The sequence below is a fragment of the Mastacembelus armatus genome, chromosome 21 (genome assembly GCF_900324485.2).
Source record: "Mastacembelus armatus chromosome 21, fMasArm1.2, whole genome shotgun sequence".
Classification (NCBI taxonomy): Eukaryota; Metazoa; Chordata; class Actinopteri; order Synbranchiformes; family Mastacembelidae; genus Mastacembelus; species Mastacembelus armatus.
The window spans coordinates 21,313,392-21,335,833 of NC_046653.1; the positions used below are offsets into that span (position 1 = coordinate 21,313,392).

The 22,442-nt window shown below is 40.5% G+C and overlaps 1 protein-coding gene across 3 annotated transcripts in view; it reads right to left on the minus strand.

Moving 5' to 3' along the window:
* LOC113123247 (radixin) overlaps positions 1-6,407 on the minus strand; it is a 30,290-nt gene extending 23,883 nt beyond the window's left edge. The window contains exon 1 of one of the 3 annotated variants that reach the window (XM_026295082.1): positions 6,389-6,407. The gene's annotated coding sequence lies outside the window, so the exon portion shown is untranslated. The other 2 variants (XM_026295079.2, XM_026295081.1) reach the window with 2 other exon arrangements.
* Positions 6,408-22,442: the final 16,035 nt, after the last annotated feature.

The window sequence follows — 22,442 nt, forward strand, 5'->3', positions numbered from 1 at the left end:
TAAGATCAACCCGAGGCAAAGAGACAACCTTCACATCTGTTTCAGGTCTGATGTTTCCCTGTATAGTTTTCTAACCAAAGAAAGAGTTAAAAAGGGGAAATACAGCGGGGATGGGGCAATGCTTTGGCAATTTCCACTTCCACACAGACGGATTAGTACAGTTTGACCTAACTGGGAAGGACTTTGCTTTAAAAAGGCAGCCAGCACGTTTGCTGAATCAGGAGATAATTATTAATTATTGGCTAATGACTATTTTATTGACAAATAATGTCAACATTATGATCCCGTAATCAATTTATCATTCAGTCTAAAATGTTACAGAATAGTAAAAAAATAAAAAACAAACTCATATGTGAGTTGATTTCTTCATTGGATAGTACAAATAATCAGTCCAGATGATGTTCGGATTGCAAAAGTGTTCCTGGACTTTTACCAATATAAAACATAACATGGCAAAAACAAATGAGTAACATCAAGTGCAGAAAAGAAGAGACAGGAGGAGGAACAGGCAGTTACACAGAGAATTGGGCAAGTGGCTAATAGGGAAAAACGAGAACTCTCCAAAAATAGAGATGCAGAAATCAGAGAGAGAAAATGAGGCACATATGTAGAAGGAAATAGCTTCATCTCTCCTCTGCTCTAACTGTTCTTTCCTAATAAGCCATTTTCACGATCACTCTGAGCGACCTTTGACCTGCTTACTATTGCTTTGCAGTGATGGTTATCTGGACAGTGTGAGTTTATCTACAACTGCTTGTCAGCTAAATGACGAGGATGTAAAATGGAGCAAGCAGTGGAGGTGCCAGATCTTTGTGAAGTGCGAGGCCAAAAATAGACCTTTCTCAAGTGTCAGCGCAGAGAATGAAGCCAGGCTCAATCACAAGCTCAGTCTCAGAGCAGAAACAAACGAAAGCAAAGTTACATTGGGCAATTTTAAATCTACACTGCTCACTCAGAGTTGCACAGTGTGGATCATAACCCTTTGTAGCACAGAGGTAAGATGTTTCTTGTAGTTGGTCACCAGGAGGGATTTTGGTCCACTCCTCTTTACAGATCCTCCCTAAGGTTTCTTGGCTGCTTCAGAGTTTCAGCTCCCTCCACAGATTTTCTTTAGGATTAACGTCTGGAGAGGAGACTGGTTAGGGGATCAAATACTTATTCTACTCACTGACATGCTAATACACTTGCTTAAATTAATGTTGTTTTTTTTGCATTCTACCTTTCCCTGTTAAAATACACCTACCATAAAATTATAAACTGTTCACTACTTTATAAACGTAAACGTACGAAATCAGCAGGGGATCAAATAATTATTTTCCCCACTGTAGTTATTTTTTGAAAAAAATAAGTAGTACGGTAAGAGGATCCTAAAAGCTTCGGTAGTACTCAATGCCCCATAAAAGGCTGAAGATAAGGCAGGTTTATCAGTCTTAAGTCCCTATGCTAAATGCCTAAAATCTAAAGCAGGTAGACTTAATTAAGCTGCACAGTATGTAGCATGTGGCGAGTTTATCAGCAGGGTCTCCTGGGAACATTTATGCACCTCAGTAACCTCATTTTCCTCCTCTGCATCCTTCTCTGTCACCTTTATCAATGGCAAAAGAAGGTTGCAGAATGAGCAGTAGAACAGAGCATTAATGGGAGGAAAGCAAATGAGAGTCAGCAAGGAGGGATACTCATAAAAATGCAAAGCCTGATTTGACCCATATACCTGATGCCAGGAGACAGGTGCAGACACTGAATACTTAAATAATGAACTTAAAGACACCTCATTGCTTTTCTCAGAAAACAGAAAAATGAGAGCAAGATAAATATATTCTGGGCAAAAACATCTCTTCCAACTTTACCCCTGACTCCTTTGCAAGCTTTGTTTCTGTTGGTAGCCAGAGCCAATAGCATCAGCTCTGTTCTCCGTTCAGTAAGGTGGAAGTGATCACTGCCTACAAAATGTAATAGATTTAAAAGCTCCAGGGTTTGCAGAAACACTCCACCCTCAACACACATACCTAAGGGTGACCTATAGTGTGTGCTGTGGGTGAACAACATGTTGTCCCAAAGAACAAAGCTCTGCTCTGTTTAGCAGGCCACTGCCTCATAAACCTGGATCTATACGCCTTTGGGTGTGTGTGTCCCTTTATTCAATGGAAGTGCATAGAACAGAGCTTCCAGGTCACCGTTCATGCACAATGAAGCTCTGCTCTCTGTGCACATCACACTCTTTCATCTCTCTGCCTCTCGTTTTGTCCAGATCAGTCTCAACACTCAGCTGCATTTTACACACAGGTTTATGAAGGTTCTGTGTCCCTGTTGTACAGACCCCTGCTCTCGCTTTTAGCCAGAGCAGAGTCAGTTTTAGCTCAGATCTGACAGATAAAAATTCTGATTCTGAATCTGGTTCTAACTTCTGGCATATTATAGAAGTTTAACCCTCACACCTATATTTTCCTAATGTTTCAGTTACAAAACGATCCTAAGGAAATGGAAAATTAAGGCAAAAGCAATTGTTTTTATTCTGACAACCTGCCATCTGTAATTTTCACTTTTTGACTTTGTTACTTGCCTTATTATTATTATTATATACTTTTTATTCATTAATAATTTTCTTTTCTTGTAACATAATCATTTAACTATCATTGATCTCAGGACACTTTAATGGCCCTACAATATGAACCTTCCCTTGTTACTAAACACTGTTTTGGTTAAAAGGTTGAGGTTTTGCTCCTGGTATGTCTATGTGTGTGTGTCTGTGTGTGTTCTTGTTGACTCCTCATGAGTCAAATTATCTACTCAATGATAAATATTATTTAAATATAAGAAAAATCTGCCTAATAAACAACAATGTGTATTCACACTGTTTTCACCATGGAGAAATATTTTACTATTTGGGCCATGTCTGTTATTGTGTGTATGAGTAGACATGTCAAAGGTGCCAGAGAGGACACACACACACACACACACACACACACACACACACACACACACACACACACACACACACACACACACACACACAGACTCCAACAGCTGTCAGAACAGCAGGAAACTGAACCAACTGCTCGGTTTGACAACAAGGCTTTACTTATACAACCCAAGAGCCAAACGATTCCTCATCGTGCATAAGGACGGTGTTTGTCACGGCACAAACGCCCTGTCCAATGAAGCCACAAACATCAACACATTGCAAATTGTTGCTGTCACTGAAATTGAAATATGGAAGCTGTTCTGATGCCACAGAGAAGATGTGAGTCTTCTTTTTTAACCAAATGCTGCCAAGAGTGTCACTTTTTTTTAGTGTCACCACTAAACAAGCTACACTTGCAGACTGGAGCAGGAGCAGAAAAGGAAAAGAGAGAAAGAACAAGATGCAGAGAAACACATGGGCCACGAGTCGGGGCTTCACAGTCAACTACAGAAACTAAAACTTTAAAAAATAATAATAATAAAAAACAATCACATGGATTCAAGATCGCCTGATTCACCAAAGCTTCATCAAGATTAAACAAGGTCACTAAACAGGGTCACACAGAGAGCCAACCAACCCCTAAACACCTGTGATGAGCGATGCTCCCAAGCTGTCCGATACCAAGTTGCTGTACAACATGGCAACATGCAGTAAATGTTGGAAAAAGAGCGTTAGGTGTAAAGTCTAAATTCAGAAAAGCATGAATCCACTTTACAGATGGAAGAAGAAACAGACCACACACACTATCTGACCTTCAGCTGTTATTTCTTGTCAGGCTTCCCTTTAGTGATACATTAACAGCAAGGTGGTCTCTTCATCAATATTAATATTCATCTCATTGATTTTCAATGCAATAAATATTCACATGGTTAAACAGGAGGGGCCCAAAAAGGTCGACAGGCTCAAAAAGCTGTGGCAGTAAATGAAAATGTCAAATTAACGGCATCCTCTCTCATGTCCGATCCTGGTGATGACACTAATGACAGAACAAAGAAACCAAATACAGCGAGAGATGGAAAAGGAAACTACATAGCCTCTGTCTGTGGACCTGACTGTGATGTGGATTTTGAGACTGAAGACTTTGCTCTCTGTCAGCAACTCATACTAACGCAGTGAACCATCTGCACTCTATAATGCAGAAACAGGAACAGCCCATCAATCCACATAAATCAAATGATCCAATCCACTAATTCAGAAAATAAAGATAAACCATCTTGTAAAACTTACAACTCAAGCTGTTCATTAGCTCACTGCAGTGCTGAACGACTTCCCCATTCAACTTATCACTCCTACTTCCATTTCTTACTAATTCATACATGTACTTCTAAAATACAGTGAATTGTTATTGTTAGATATTCCTGGTGCCATCACTTCGGTTTTATCTTTAATGTTGTTCTTCTCTGGGCCGTACATAACCATCATGGATAAGAACCAGATGGAAAAGTTTACTAAAAATTGCACCTGGACACACACGCACAGATAAATGTCCTCTAATAAGCTCAATGAATCAAACCTCCAACCATTCAGTATGAAGAGCTGCTCAGGCATCACAGTCAACGCTACGACACTGAAGACCACTGGCAGCTGGTGTGTGAAGAATTTGTCTGGATTGCACAAGCCTCACATGCTAAATCTCCGGCCAGGTTTGCAGTTTACTATCTCCATTAATGTGTCTGTCTCTGCAAAATGGCTTTATTGTGTTTCTCCATTTGGTAGCCTCTTTGTCCCAGTTCTCATAGATACAGGTGCCAGGTCAGCCTACTGCTCTTCCTGTTTCCCACACAGGTAAACTCTTGCAAGAACAAAGAGTTTCTTTGTAAAATGAAAAGTAATAATGTGTATTAAAAAAATTCAGTGTTCTGGTGCACTGTGTTGCTTTTATTTTTCCAAATGGTAACCAAACACTTTCCAGGTAGGCTATTAGAACAAGCGACTTCAACTTAAATCCCCTGTGTGTGTGTGTGTGTGTTTAAACATGCTCAGTTTTTCAGGAGCTAACACAGATATGGATGGAGCTAAAACATTCTCCTTCCCTGATCTTGAGACATTAGATTATTCAACAGAGAAATCTAAAACCAGCCGTCAAAGGTATCTAATGTCATGATGCACATCGCCTCTTTCTCAAATGAGTTGTAATTTGGTCCTCCGAGGGGCGGGGCCAAGAGCAACAGGAGGATTTGAGTGACAGGTTCAATAGCCAATAAAACTCACTTTCCCTGCACTGATGAGGCCAATCGGGGACTCCTAACGTCCCTGACGCCGACGGAGCATCTGTTTGTGCCAGATGGACCGCTAGCGTCATGTGTGGGCGCGCTGATGTGACTGTATTCAGGACCGACGTTTACGTGCCAAGGCCGAACTAACCCGGGGTCACTCGGCCTGGTTTCCAGGAGGCAGGACAAACACACTTGAACTCTCTCCAACCCACTTAGCGAAGCTGGGAACACAGTTAACATGTCGTTGACCAAACGGTCCCGATCTCTCTGACGTGACCTGCTGTGTTAGACTGGGGGTGGTCACGTGATAAAAGGTCACAGCGGGCTTTATGTTTTTGCTCTGGAGGCAGAAAACAGTTGCATTTAATTGACCTCAGATATTTCCACACTGTTAAAGAGCTTCAGTCTAACCACACGATAATGATGTTTAAGCAGCTGCTGTTGCGACAATGATGCACAAAAAAAAACTAAACACTCGCTACAAAAGTTGCCAGCACCCAAAAAACGTTGTTTCCGCTCTGGGAGCACGAAAAACAGCGACAGGACTTCTGGAAAACCGCTCCATGCTGGTCCAAGGGACCGTCTGGCACCTTGGGGCGCTGATACACGCCAAAGTGTGTGTGAACAGTTTGAATGTGGCAGCTTCACGGAGCTGTACCCGCCTTCTGGAAAGGACGGCGTGCACCTCATCGCCCAGACTCACTAACACAAGCGCCGGTCCGTTGCATAACGTTTAACGGACACACAGCACCCAAAGGCTCCACTTTACTCACCCGTCCTCCCGAAATGAAATGGGTGAGAAGCCGGTAAGAAACGGCGGTGAGGCAGAATGTAAAGCACACGTCGGAGCACGCAGTCATCACCTGTCTGAGTAATAGGTGTGTGTGTGTGTGCGTGTGGTGTAAATGGAGAGCTACGGCCCGTTAACTGGCCCGCGTTAAAACCCGGAGAAGATAAATCCCCCTCGTCTTTAACGGCTTAACGGAGAGCAGACTCACCTCTGAACGTCTGCGCCGAGGATGTGTCCGACTGCCTCCCCCTCCAGCTGGCAGCAGGACTTTATATCGCCACAGCGAGTAAAAATAGAGCGGTTCGCCTTCCCGAGCTCCGCGCTGTTTACCGGACACGGCGCGTACAGGGTGTACAGTGACACAGGCTTCCGCGGTGCCGGAGAAGAGGTGCAGACAGTCAATATGGCTGACGAACTTACCGTACCGAGGCGTGGTGAGCTGAGTCCTGCAGATTCACCCCCCTCCCTCACCCCGTGGCTGAAAGTCTGCAGAGCACCCTGGTGCAGCGGGGAGACCAGGGCCCCCCCAAACTTCTTCATACCCCAAAAAGGAAACGTTTGATTCCTCAGAGGCCCTGCAATGTAAAGGTCGCACTTTATTCTGAGTAGTTCAGGCTTGATGATACACAGAACTTGTAATGTGTCACTGCAAAGTTTACAAACGTGTCTCAGTATGAAACAGATATTCAGTGTGGCACTTTACTGAGGCCTGTATTTACAGTAACGCCCCTCACCTGAGCACCTGAGCAGTGCGAACACCTGTCCAGTGGTGCAAGCACAGAGAAATGTAGATGAAATTATAGGTCATGTTGCTGTGATAAACATAACTGAGGTTATCTATGGTTCCCCTTCTAATAATCAGTCACATAACCAGTCAAACCAATCAATCAAACATCAGCTTTAGTGTCAGAGCATCATGGAATAAAGTTAGAAAAATAAACCACAAGTGAAAATACAATAAGTGCAGTTCCATCTTTCTACAGAATCGATTTAAAGGCTTGAGAGATTATAAATGTGTCTTTTCTTCTAACTTAAATGTATTGATAAAAAAAAAAAATACTGCAAGAGCTGAAAATCAGTCTGATGGGACGCAGTAAACAAACACAGGAGTAGCAGAGATACCTGACACTTCCATGTACTTTAATGTAGTTTTTCTACTTCCTTACTGAAGGAGGTGATTTTCAGAATAATGACTTTAAGGCATCAATAACAGGAGTATCAGTGGCAAGAAAACATAATACTGATAGAGACCTCGGGGAACATCGGGCGCTTTGATCAACCCTGTCCCATGTTGCTATAACTCCGAGGTTTCCCTAGGAGCTCCTACACATGAGGCTAAATAACCAGGGCATATTTTAATGAACCTTGAGAACAAGCTGTTTTCAAGAAGACAGATATGTCAAGGCCGTGCTGTTCTTGAACGTTTAATCTGTGGGTTCTACATGGCAAACAGGGAATTGGTTATATTAATAATAAATAGATTCACTAAAAGACAAATATATTTGTCTCGTGTGATTTCTCTGCGCCTCACCAGGCTGCATGCTGCTCATGTGTTTCTCCAGAAACAGCTCTCCATTCATCACTCCCGGTAAATCAAGGCTTTATGAGAATAGCTGTGTTGTGAAACAGATCCCATGTGCTTGTGAGGAGGAGAGATGTGTCATCTTTGGGCTGTGAGTCACTGGCATGAAGTTCGACATGAGAAAAAAACTCACCAGGACATCGTCAATAATCTGCAGTGTACATTCAATGAGAACCTCAACAGTGGTTCTACTGGTGTTATTTCTTCTCTGTTCTGTATTTTAAACAAACCACTACTAATATGCACAGTTTGTTCTCTTTGTCCTGAATTGTAAAATATTGTTTTCTAACATGCATATAAAACCAACGCAAATACAAAGCCATGTCTACTGAATGTGATAGTTTTATTTTGTTGACACAACATTTGGGAGTATCCACCCAATGTTTAGGACATGTATAAATTTGTCCAGTGTGTGCTGAATGTCAGTGCTGAATACAGCCTGCAGCAGGCCAGAGGAATGTGTGGTGCCGCACCGCTGTGTTGAACGCCAACATCTTCTTTCCACGGAGAAAGAGAAAGAAGTCGGCTGAAAATCGAGGCCAGATTATAATGACAGATCTCCTGGGAGGCTGATTCATCAGTTTGCATCTCTGGTCTATTTTAATATCACTGACATGAATGTGAAACATTGTGGGGAAATGGAATAAAAATTATGAAATGATGAAATAAACAGTCATAAATGTCTTTCAGTCTTTTTTTCTAAGTTATCATGCAGCAGGTTAAAACACTTTCGATGCTGCTGTGATGTGTCAAGGACAAAAATCAGTCAGCACAACCCTCAGGATTTGAGTTTTGTAATGTTTCTCTCCTCAGTCTGCAGAGCAGGAAGGATGTTGGTCAGTGTCTGAATAAAACATGCATTCAGTTCATCAACATGCAATTCATCAACATGCAGTTCATCAACATGCAGTTCTCTCTGCGAAAATGTCAGTTCAACGACCTGTAGATTTTAATGTTAATCACGTTCCTCCCACATTTGGTTCCTCTTCTCCTTCTTGTCTCTGAGTTCACGTCCTCTCGCGTTCACTCGGGGTGTTTTCAGTCTGCAGTTTCAGGAAGAAACGTAGTAGATTACATGGGATTACTGTAATCTGCTGGGGGCACAGCTGGTAATGTAATTCTCTTCCAGTAGCACTGACGTTAAAAGTTTTTAAGCTGTTTGCTAATTGAACCAATCATCCCTAAATCTAGTTATTAGAACCTTAATGTGCATTCTCATTGTTATGGACCAAAAGTGGAACACACTGCCCACTGGACACACAATTCAATCTGTTTTAGAAACAGTCCAGGTCACAGTTTTAATGTTGCTGCTAAGAAACATGCTTTATAGTTTGATTCTAAAATATTTAATTTAATTAAATTTACAGGTTTTTAAATAAAGTTTTTTTCTTTTTCTGCAACTTTCAATGTCATCTATGAATTTCTTTCTTTTACAGTTTTACATAAAGCATTCTGCATTATATATATAAAAAGTGCTATGTAAAAACTTATATAATATAATTACTATTTGCTTGACTGGTTTTGGATTGTAAGAATAAAATGTCATGTTTCAGTGCTGGTTTCAACAGTTTTTTGTTGTGCAACATTGCCACCTACAGATCATTTATGAACCCAACAGCAACTTGTTCGTCTCCAGAGCAACATGAAGGACAAAAACACTACAGCGGAAACTCATTCTGTAGGTATTTGGGTTCAGATGTGTTATTTTCTCTGCAGCTGTGTATCCCATACACACATCAGTCATCTTTTCATGTCATTAAATAACTCATGGTCTGTATTGACACTTATCAAAATCATTTCGTGGTTTAATTTTTCTCCAAATATAATTGTATAATTTCTTCCTCCCACATGACTGTAAAAACACAGTTTCACATGGAGTGTTTTGGATTTCTGTTTATTACATTTCAAAAGTAAAAGACAGAAATGATATTCAGCTGTTAAGCTAAACAAGTTTTTTGCAGTTTAAGGATATGTTAAACTAATAAATAAAATGAGGAATGACCTAAGCACTAGAGGGTATATCCCTTCAAATGATGCAAAATTCAGGTGTTTATTGGCCTCATCCATCATTTTTCAAATCATCAGATTATTCCTGTCTCCAGAGCAAGTGTCTCTCAGATAAATGTTAATAAATTAAAACTTCAATCTTCATAATAAACAGACGTAAAGAAAGTAAAGGATTTTGAGTTACAGATAGAATTAAACTAATTCAAATTTTGGGACACTGACATCTAGAGTTGACACAGAGTTCCACAGATCTGTCCGGGGTACACCCTGCCTCTTGCAAAATGTCAGCTGGGATTGGCTCCTGCCCAACCCCTGACCCCATGACCCTGGATGTCCCAGGACAAGCAGCAGATAATGGACTGATGGATGAACCTTCACAGATCTCTGCTCCTCCTTGCAATTGTCTTGAATGTATGTATTTGAAATAAAGTATTTGAGCTGTCTCCTTTCATTAGTAAAGGTTCTATCACAGTGACCCTCAAACAGCAGTTCATGCTAATCCTCCCATGTGACAATTATTGCTGCCAGGCTGCAGGAAATATCAGGGCAAGACCTGCAGGAGCTCATTCACATCCACTCCTGCAACCTCCAGAAACGTTATTATGAAAGAGCAAAGTTAACGTCTGCTCAGACTCTGAACTCAAACTGAGGTTTTCAAAGCACATTAGATTAGCAAAATAGCATCATGAGAGCATAGAAGCTCAGCTGTGGCTATTCATCATCAAAACAATGAGAAGATCTTAACTCTGGGCATTCATGGGCATCTTTTAATATTTTTGTCATTCAGTAAGTAGCCCTAGTAGACAATACAGCAAACAGATTTGCATTCACAACATGTTTTCAGTTAGTTAACTCTCCCACCCAATGTTCTTTAATCATATGTGATGTATTTATGACAGCAGTAATTATGCATGTATTTATTTATAACTTCTAAATGTTTACCAGTGGTCTAGCTGTTGCTATTGGGTTGGTTTTGGTTGGGCTTGTTTGGGCCAACTGGTCAGCGGCTAACAATTTGTTTGCGACTCCCTCAGTGCTGAATTCTGAATCACTTGCCTGTCTGTGTTTTCCTGAACAAAGAGAACTATGTCAAATACCTGGGAGGATCACGTATATTTACATATAAATATTTACAAAATTTAATTTAAAAAATGAATAGGGCATTGCATTACATTTTTATTCTCAGTATACCCACTTCATCAGACGTCAGAAGGACCTGCAGCTTTAAACTGGAACTTTCTTCTGTGGCCACAGGGGAGCAGCAAACCTCCATCTAGTGTGACTGTAAATACTCCTTTGGATTTCTTTGTCTAAAATATAAGAGAGAATATGCTGAACATTTAATCTCTGTGTTTACATTCTTTGAGTATTGATATCTTGTTTAAGCAAACACACATTTCTGATGTTATTTCTTAGAAGAGTTGCCAGGTCACAGATCCCATTATGTCGTCTTTATGGATTACACACACTACAGCTCATAATAGACAACGTGTTTGCACATGGAGGTGGCTTAACATTGTACAATGCACTGGTGTGACTGAATCACACCTGAACACCTGATCACACCTGAACTCTTTGTACTGCAAAGCAGACACTGAATGATTTATAGTATAATTTTAACTGGTTGTAACCTCAGAACATCTTTAGAAACTTTCCCATTGTATGAATCAATCAGTAAAAGTATTTTAAGATAAGACAAACAATATTCCACATTGTTCTTACTGTCAACTAATCTGGTAAAAAGACAAAAACTAGCAATAAAATGACTATAAACCATCATTACGTGTGTTTCTGAAACCTGAGGGATCTAATTTTTCTGTGCCATAGGGCTCCATAAAAACACACAGTATCAACAACACACACTGTTTTTTATTTGGAGTTAGTCCTTCATATTCTGTCTTAAAGCTGGAAACACTCACTACAGCACTGACTGCATGGGGCAATGCAGCTGAAAACATATGCACATGTGAACTAAACACTCCTGTTTGAGCGATGCCTGCTTATTTTTGTTAACAGCTTTACATCTTGAGTTGAAAGAAATGAGTTTGGTGCCACACACACACACACACACACACAGAGTGGGGAAGTTGGGACTTATTGGTTTTGGCATATTTATGGGATTTGTTGACAGTAAGATAAATATAGACTGACACCTGCCTTACCCTTCATTTGCCTTCATGTAGGACAACTGTTGCTGGATATATGCAAATGTGACTAACTGCTACTTCAATATATGTGTTGTCACTGGTACCTGTAAATACTTTAAATACAAGTAATTTATGTTGAAATACTGGACTTTTCTGCTTTACATTAGCCAGACACAGCACACTTTGTCAATGTTATCTCTTTAATCTGTCATCTTACAACCTTTTGACTCCGGTTTTTACTTTTAATATATTTCAGCTGCTGGCTCTTGCAGCACCTCGATGCTGCCCAGCACCTCACAAAAAAAATATATATACTTGCTTTTCTTAATTTTCTTGAACTTGGTATTTATGGAGCTACAAGTTTAACGCTCATCAGATAAGCTCTGCTCCATATATCACTAGGTGAGTTTTGTTTGGGTGTCGAGCTCTGGCAACCGGACTTAAACAGACTTGGATAATCAACGCAGAGTTTGGCTTTGCCTGCAAGGTGACGTGATGTTTTCAGCAGTGTAGAGAAGAAACAGGGAACCCAGCCATTAGTGCTTCTGGACGCCAAATGAAATATTATTCCGTGGAATAATGTGCTGCTGGCTGGAAAATTGTTGAATAAATCAAATTATTGCCCTTTTGTAAATCTTATCATTATTACTGTAATGGTGCCTTTTATGATGTGAAAAAATCAAAGTGTCCTGATGAAAATGTTGCTCAGTAATTAAAGGGATGGGCGAATTAATTAAAAGACAGTTCACCTAAATTGCTTAAAACATTTTTAAAATAAAATAAAAATATTTTTTATTGCACACATACATAATATTCCATAGTGCTTTAGTATTGAGCATTACTACAATATAAAATAAATCAATTCTGTAAATAAAGAGCAAGCGGGTTGTTATTTAAAAGCTTTGCACCATGAAGCAGGAGATTGTGGATTGTTTCTCTATATAAGATATTATTATTAATTATTGCCACTGTTTTTGCAGAAGGACACGTTCGTATACCGCCCAGTTAGTCACAGTGACACGTGGAGTGTGTTGCTTTTAGCCCAGGACCCTGAGTGTTTCATGGCTTTATATGGTGGAATAATAACATCAAAGAGCAGAGGCCAGAGCAGAGGCAGGCGGGCCGAGGGAATGAAGACAAAATGTGAAATGAGGATGAAATGGAAATTCAAAGTGACAAGAAGCAGGAGAGGAGGAGAAGAAGACAAAGTGGGAGAATGAAGCAGGAGAAAAGCAAGTCAGGGAGGGAACAAAGAGAAATAATTCAACAACATGCCTGTTGTGACTTTTTGAGATATGTTTTCTCTGCTGATGGGTCAGACTGCCTTCTCTTATAATACAACACGTCTCATTTTCTTCTTAGGCATTTTGCACTCAAATAAATAGAGATCCAAAGCAAGAAAACAGAAAACCAGCAACACATGAGCAGCCAGTTGATCAGACATGTTATAAACAAGCAAACAGTTTAGCTGTGTGGTCAAAACTACAGCAGGTATGGTGGGTCAGAAATGAACAAAGGAGGTCAGTCGGGCTTCATTAGTTTTAATTCATCCTTCATGGTCACAGGAATTGGTTTTAATGATTCATTTCAGCTACTGGTAAAGTTCAGCTTTAAAACGTCAGTGTTTGCTTTTAAAGACACTGTTGACATCACCAAGCTCACGTGCCTGCAGTGTCCTGACTGCTTTGCCTCACTGTTTTGGTGCTGGGACAATAACATCCTCTTTCTTGGGAATCCTCAGACAGAGACAGAGTCAGTGTTTTGTTTGAACACACTTGCTCTGTGACAGTGTTTGTCTTTATGCATATTGAATAGAGGCAGAAACACGTACTGTACTGCTCAGATGTGGGCGAGTGAAGCAACTAACGTCCAATGTCCGATCACGTCGATAAGAGCAGCTGTTTAAACACAAGTTGAACTTTCACACATCCTCCTCTGAGGTTATTTTAAGGAGACTTGATTCAAGTGGAAAATAACACAGAAGACAATTGATTTTTGAATGTTTGCCGAGCACAGTTCTGACTGATGCGTTTCTTAAGGTTGATTGGTTTGTTTTGTGCCGCCATTTTGATTAGATCATTGTGTTTGTTGATACTGAAAATGTTCAAGAAAACAAAAACAGAAATGCACAAAATAAACACCTACATTACCGACATTGTATTTGAGAGGAAAAATGCTTTAAAAGACAAGACACAACTTACATGTTCTCACCTCGTGCTCCCTGAGGGTCACAGCCCTGTTTCTACCATCCCTGATCTACCCACTGCTGAAAACCTGGATCAGGTGTGTTCAGCCAATCAGACGCTGGGATACGTCTATTCACTTTGTCTTGCTCCATCTAAGGGGCAGTGGCCCTCGAGGACCAGGGTTGGGTTTGGCAGACCTGAGCTTAATCAGAGCTTTTCTTAATTTGTCATAAATCAGCAGACCCCATGTCACATGCTGAAGCTAATGCTTTTCTATCCGTGGCCTTTTATTTGCTCCAGGCAGCCCAGTTATTTATTACCCAGGCTTTTGAAAAGTGTTATTTAAATGTCATTTCTGTATTTGACTTGGCAACTCTACAGACCCTGCAGGCCTTTATGCTTGTATTGTTTGTAGTGTGTTTGCATTTTCCCCCTATATGTCCAGGTAGACAAACCTCACAATCCAGGCTTGCTGCCAAGTGTGAGTCAGGTCTGCACAACACACACACACACACACACACACACACACACACACACACACACACACACACACACACACACACACACACACACACACCTGAGCTCATATTGTGTGTAAAGCAGCTTGTACATACAGTATTTAAATGCAAAATGAAACAACAAAAAGCAACAGTGGAAGCTCAGACACCTCTAACTGTCATTGCGTTTGCCAGAAACTACATTTGTTCAGCTGCTAGAGGAAGAAAGTCGCTTGATCTCAGCTCCACTCGTTCGCTCGCTGGCTCAAACATCTACACTGAAGTTAAACAGGTGCAACCAGGACTGTTAAGTAAACACCGTTGTCCAAGTTGTTGTTGTTAAAGGTTCCTCTAAAGGTTGTTAAGTACTTTTCATTTAAATTCAGTCAAATAAGAGAAGCCAAATGTCTCCAATGAACTTCTACTTTCACTTAAATGAAAGTAAAAGTTTCATTGTTCCACCAAAGTTTAAACTTTACCCTTTGACCTTGTGAATAGTCCTGTCTCACAGTACGACCTCTTTTCAACCCTGTCATTACCCAACGCTTTGATGCTTTTAACCAACATCAGCACACTGTTTAAACTTGACAGCACTTTCACTGTATGTCTTCATTTCCTTCTGGACATTTTTCTTTACTTTCACTCTATTTCTCTTCTAGGTCTCCCCTTCTGCTTATGTTTTGTCTTTACTTATTTCAAAGTATCAAAGATTTTCCTCACATGTCCCACTTTTCCCCACAGAACAGATGTCACATCAGGTGTCACCATGAATTTACAGTATTTCTATTCTCGACCTTATTTCTGAGGCTGAATTTGTCATTGTCTCATTTTTCCCTTTTGTAGCAGTGTTGAGTTTCATACTGCAAGGAAGGACCAGGTGATGATACATACAGCATGTGCAGCAGTGGGAGTGATGCCGTCAGTGAGCCTCACTTGGCCCTCACAGCAACACGTGAGCTGGACAAAAGAGCTGAGGTTACAGTCTAGCTGCAGGCCAAGGTGGTCTACATCAGCGAAATGGTGACTTGTGCCTGCACATGACCCCTGATTGGCTCGTGCGGGTCCAAGCAACAACCTGCCAGGTGGCGTCTTGGGTAAATGCTCTCATTAATTGTTTTAATAGAAAATATCTTGCTATCAGTCACACACTCACAGCTGATTAAAACCTTCCCAAACCCTAAGATCTGGAATATATTTAGGTAATCAGACATTTAGGTTCCACTGTTCTTCTTCTGGATAAGATCTTTATCTTACTGAGTGCTGGAGGGAGTCTGTGGGCAGGCTGTAGCAAAATGCTTATATTAACACTGAATCCAATTACTTCCTGTGATGTAAAGGGTCAATCATAATCAACACTTTCTGCAGCACAGATCTGGCCAAATACAGTTGAACAGTGATAAATGGTTGGTGCAGTTTAAAATTTCTGTCTCTACTGTTCATCTTTCTGTTCCCAGACTGTGACTTTATTTTATTATTGGCACATCTGGAGCGGACGTGTCTCACTTCCCTGTCAGGTGACAGGAGGTTGCTGTGGGAGAAATACTGGGTTTGTCAAACAGGGAGTAGCTGTGATCATGGACTTGGACATGGGTAGCCTAGTTTCTGGATGACCTATGTGTCTCCTACTGGATTTTGGTTTTCCAGTTGTTGCAGGGCCTAGGAACCAACAAGTTAGGTGGTTTAGATGCCAAGTCTGTCAAACAACCCCTGGTTTGGTTTGGTTTCCAATTATATTTGACTCTATGACAACACCCCACAGCTTTGCAGCCATAAATGACATATTATATGGACAATAACACGAAGTGAGACGATTGTGTTGTTGTACTTTTATACAGCCTGACTCTGACAATGAACAGGATGTGGCAGGTAGGACATCACCTGTAGACCTGCGCACACACACACACACACTCATATACAGCATGATAAGCATGTTGATAATCTGAATTGCATCCTAGTACATAGGTGAGTGAATGACAGCTGGTAAACTCTGTCTCCACCACAACTGTTGGGCTGTGAGCCAGTCAGTATGGTCGATTATTCTCCCATCAGTTATGGAGACAGGCCTGGAGATTTTTCTTCTTTTATTGTTCAGTTAGTCAGATATGAACGCAGTTGGACCAAAGCCTCTTAGGGCCATTTACAGTGATTACATTAATCAGATTTAAGAGTCTTTGTGAATCAAATCCCTCTGAGGAATTGATTATACTAATGAAATCTGGGAATTGTTTCTGTTACTGTGGCAGGTGCTGAAGTTGTCAACATTTAATTTTGTAACTGTTGCTAAAATGTAATAAAGTCATTACTGGGTGAAAGGTTTAAAAACTTCAATTGATCAATGATTTATGCTGATATTCTCATAGAAATGTCTTCAAATGCTCTCATGCTGTCACTTTTATTTCTTTATTTGAGTAAAAGTCTATTTATATCATGATTCATTCAATTAAATAAATAAATTATGCCAAATGAGCTTTGTACAGGTGGAGATGTTTGTTGTGGTTCTCTTGTGCAGCTGTTGCATATGTAGTAGTAGCAGTAACGTTGCATTTCGTAAAGTAGCAGTTTTATATGTCAGACTGTTAGCTGCTACTTTATTATGCTACAGTTCTGCAAAATATCCTAGAGAACACAGCAGGAATTTACATTATAGGTTCAGAACAGTATCCCACTGTATCTGCTCCAGAAGCTTCAGTTTGTCTGTAAACTACTGAACTTTCTTCATTTCTAAGTCAAAGAGTTTAGAAGGTTCAGACCAAAGAAAAGTGTAAATCTGAAGCATTTGTCTCTTTCAATAAATAAAAACAAATGTATGTTGTCATGTTGACACTGCACAGTGGACTGACCTGAACTGCAGGTCACATGATGTCCTCAGACCCAGTGAAGCTCTTTTTATTCATACGCATCAACTGGAATAAATGAACTGAGTCTTTCCCTGTATTTACTGACTGAGCAGCTTCCATCAACATGCATGGACCTGCATGTTTGCAGTCCATTCATGCAGTCTCAATAAGCCTGTAGATGTTGGTGATCTGCACCACATCAGACTGGAGTTATGTAACCATGAAGTCATCTACACTGTGGACTATTACAGCCAGCTGGGGAACCTAAAGGGTTTGAGGGGCGGGGGTGCACTGTGCTTTCTTATTCAATTATGAAAATAATGTTCTACTAAATTGGAGCAGTTCAGTGGGTTACATCACTAATTATATAACAGATGGCATTTATCCTGTCTCCAAACCACCCTGGCCCTATTGTCAATAAAATCCTGGCAGGTGATCTCAGTGACAGATTCAGACAAGAATTCTGACCAACTTTTCTGAGTGTGATTCTAATGAGAGGAACGAGGTTAGGAGACTTCATGAAAGACAGTTTTAAATGTGAGGTGGGAATCAGAGCGACTGTGGTTGAGCTGGTTCCTAAAGAGAAAATGTGGGGTTTTTTTTACAATTTACTCGTTTTGGTCAATACCCAGACCTCGTTTTTGATGTTGATGCACTATTTCAGACTCAATTAGGTGTAAGAACCCACTTGTTCAACAAGAGCAGAGGTGTTATATCACCTGAAAGTGAGCTCTGACTCACTCACTGGCCACCAACACAAAACACCCACTTATATTTTGGCCATATCAAAAAAAAATTGGATACTCATGCAGGGAACTGTAAAAAGGCCTGAGTATAGTAAATAAGTGAGCTTATGTAAGAGGCTGAAGGTCATGAATATAATGGCCACCAGTGACCAAGTAATGAGAGGACACACACGCACACACACACACACACACACACACACACACACACACACACACACACTAGCCTAACCACACCATACAGGACATACCAGCATACCAAGTTCTCTGAGGTGATGTTGTTTAATCAGCAGGGAACTCATACATAAACATGTAAATATGCATAAACTCTTTTTATGTTTCTAAGCATAATGACAGTTTTTAATTGAACATAATGTAGTTGCCTTTCTGCATGAACTACATAACTCTGTGATCTTTCTGCTCATCAGATCCAGCTGCTGAGTCCACTTATCGTCCAAGTCGTGGTCTTTATTTGCTGCAGCTGCTGTTGATAGTGTTGTTTTTAATTCAGACATTCTTACCTTTAGGACTTGATATGATGTGTTCAGTGGTTTACCTGTTTACACAGGCTGGGTTTGGGTCTTTAGGATTATGACACTGCATTATGTAACAATGCATGTGTGGGGGTAGGCACATTTGTGTCATCTGGGTTTTTGGTAATAAGGGGTAATAAGTGAGACAGAAGGTCTTTGTTATGTAAATTCCACACTGTCTGAGCAGGGCACTGACTGACTGTCCTGTTCTCTGTGTTATTCCTCTTCTATTTTTGAAAGAATCTCACATCATGATGAAAATGCACCTAAAGCTCTTAATAAAAAAATAGGTTTTTCCCTTTCTGATAGATAAACACGCACAAACATACTTTCAGACAAATGCAAGTACTGAAATATTCACAACAGTCAACATCCCTGAGGTTTAAACTATAAATTACAGTGTAAAGGCGATTTGATGAAGGTGCAGTAGATGGGATAAATATTCACCACCTTCTAAAACAAAAACAGTTGCACAAACTGGCCACAGGATCGAATCAGCAAACTGGACAACACAAGCATCCAGCTATAAATAGGAACAAAGCTTTAATCCATCAACATGAATGAATTTGACCCCAACCAACCCTGACTCACATACATGTCAATCATCACAAAGGGACATAGAGCGTAGGTGTTTACAGTGAGGAAACGTTTGAAGCCAGGAGGCACGGTGTGGAGATAGCAGTGCTCCTTCAGCTTCACTCATAGGTCATGAAAACATCCCTCCCTCAGTTGCCCTCTCACGTTTTTCTTCTATGTTTGGTTACCAGTCACAAACAGAAATAAAGTGCATCCAAATTTAGTTCATGCAAGGAAACACGTTCTATATCAAAGACAGGTAAGATGTCAAAAGTCAGGAATACAGGAGAACACCCAGGGAGCTGTGTAGATCTGGTTCAGTGTTTGGCTCAAAGACATTTCTGCAGACTGGCATGAGGCTCCATGAAGGATAATTTCAATGTTCAAATTATAACAGCATTAAAATATGTTTCAAAAACACAGAGATCTCTTCTGTTATTATTATTCATCTATTTATGTATACGTATATAAATAATCATTAACATCCTCTAAGGTTAGAAAAATACTTTGGACCCTTAAGACTCAGCACCTCATTATGAAAGGTTTCCCCAAGTTCTGGGGTTCCCCTGTTGTTCTGGAGAAAAAGAGCTTCAAAGCATTTTGACATTTATTTCATGAAGAAAACGGATGAGAGTGTTGGTGGTGATAACAAAGAGCCAGATGAAAGTTGGGCCTAATCTCTTTTTTAATGCCAGCAAAGGTCAGATGTACCCTCCTGGCCAGCTTCACTTGTACACACATGAAAGGGACGTAAATACAAAAGCATACACAGCAGCATGTGGAAAACAGCAGGGAAGCTGTCCTGAGGTCCTGTCCTGCAGACTGGAGACTCTCCTGTTTCTATAGGTGTGTCCTTGTGCATATAATGATTTAATGACTTGAGGATATTTACTACATGTCTGCTAATTGTTTGTGTTGGTGATTGTGTCATTGTTTGTGTGGTTGAGAAATGTATAATGTATAATCAGCATGTGCACAGATGTGTGTTTGGGTATGTACTCTGTACAGATCACGGGGAACCACTGTTCAAATGGGAGCTGTAGGCAATAGAGATTCCAGCCTTTGTAGATGAGAGAAAAAGTCTGCAGGGACATTTTTAGCCACGGAGTCCATCTAATGGTGGAAGCTTTTATCTGTCTCACAGCTGTATGGGTGTGTGTGAGCACAGATCAACCCTGAGGGGAACAAACATGGGGATGAGTTGGTTCTTACTTGATCTTTACCCAAATCATGGCTGCTGCCTCCGGTTTTCTGAACTCACTCTAAAATGTTGAAAAGCTGCAGGATCATTTGACTCAGTTAATCTCCATTTATCTACAGTATCGACAGGAGGTAATAATGTCATGTATCACATTTCATATGACTCAATAATGAAACTGACATACAACAAAGGTGATGCATTCAAAGGGGAACATAGAGTCCACGCATAGACACGCATTCACAAACAAGAACATACCGTACATGTTTTTAACTAGCAGTGCAATCTTTCCTCTTCACTGCCCCTTTAACAGGTGTCTTTGTGATGTCTCTTGGCATCACATTTCCTCCCGTCCTGTGTGCACTGAAACATACATGTTCTCTAGTCTTATGTAACTGAAGTTTGTTTGAGGTCCTCATTCTTCCGAGCCGTAATTTGTGGTATTTAGATGTAAAACTGTCAAACAAAAAACTGACATGTTTTTCTTCAGATGGTCCTGCAGAATGCCATAAACCAGTGCACAATTGATTTGGTGGGTTTCAGCTTAAAAGAAACAATGCTGTAATATTCTGGGAACTTTAATGGCAGCTGCTTCTATCACACAAAAGTTTTCTTCTGTTAGAAACATTATTTTTGGATGTAATATTTTACACAGAAACTCTGGGTTTTTATTTATGCCTATTTACTACGATATAACTTTTTCACTAAAGCTGCATAATGTGTGTCTGAAAAACAATGTGAGAGGAGAAGCAGGGTTCCTGCGGGGGCCATTACATGCTTTTCTGAGTGGGTCAACATTACAGAATAGGGAGGGAAACATTAATTGCTGGTTCGACTGAAATTCATGCTTTGGGTTGATTGTATCAGGCACAAAGTCATTGCACAGAGACCACTGTGTTGGCTAAGGAATCTCACTGAGAAGCCAGGCTGCCCTGAAACTCCTTTCTCATTCCTCTGAGAACAACAGCCAGGAGGGCAGCTGAGGGCTCTGAAAATGTGAACTGCACCTGTAAAGACAGCAGTGAGCCAGAACTAGACTGAAAAAAGCCTAAGACAAACCAAACTGACAGAAATAGTCCAGTAAAAATCCGCTGTACGTTCTTAGTATTAAACACCAGCTGCAACTGAGCAAGCTACAGAAAGGCTGATGAGATACTGCTCGGTGCACTGTGGATCATGTTGAGGTTGAAGGTTCAGCTGCTGACCTGCTCTACAAACTCAGCACGTGATGTGGAACATCAGACAGTTGTATCTCGCAGTTTATCAAAAGCACATGGTATTCATTTACAAAGCAGTTGTCTTTGGTTTGAGTTGCCCTGCACCCCAGTGTGATTCGCTCTGCTCTCTGCTGGACCAACACAGGACGGGAACCAGAGCAGGAACCAGACTGATACAGCTGTTTGTGATCCCACAGCTGCTGCAGATGTGCATTGTCTCTGTGGATCAACGTGAAGTCGAAAGACTTACTGGTTTCCAAAAACAGACCTGGACAGATTGTGATTACAGAACCTGCTGCTTATTTTATTAGACTTGTTTTTATGTTGTACTGTCTCTCCATCATAGTTATAAATGACAGTAAAACTCTAAGAATGACGAGTATTCAACATCTATTTTTTTCAATATTTTTACGGGCATGTAAAGTAAATGCAGGATGAGTCAAAATCCTGCACGTACAAGACATTTTAATTGTGTAGACACTGATTTTTGCACCTGCCCTGTGACACAGAGCCGTCAGTCAATCTTGTCGGTCTCCACTGAATCGATCTAATGAAGCACAAACACTAAAGCACAATCTTGTTAAAAGGCCTGTGGACTGTGAGGCTGAAGTTTTATAAGAGAAGCTTTGATTACGCAACAAAACTGTCTGGATTACGTCAGCTAAAATGCAGAGCAACCTGCCTCCCTAAAGAACATCTGAAGAATATCTATATCTGAATGACATGTACTGGTGGAAACACCAGTGTACAGTCCTGACAGCTTTTGATGGATCATCTCAAGGTGTTCTGCAAATATATGAGTCAACCACGACGTATCTATTTTCTGCATATTGTTGAACAGTTTAAACATTAGCGATAGAACCATAATTACAAACACACAGCTGGTTGCTGTGTTAGTACATTTACTCTCATAGTTTCCTTGCAGTAAATATCTGCCTTCAACACTCAAAG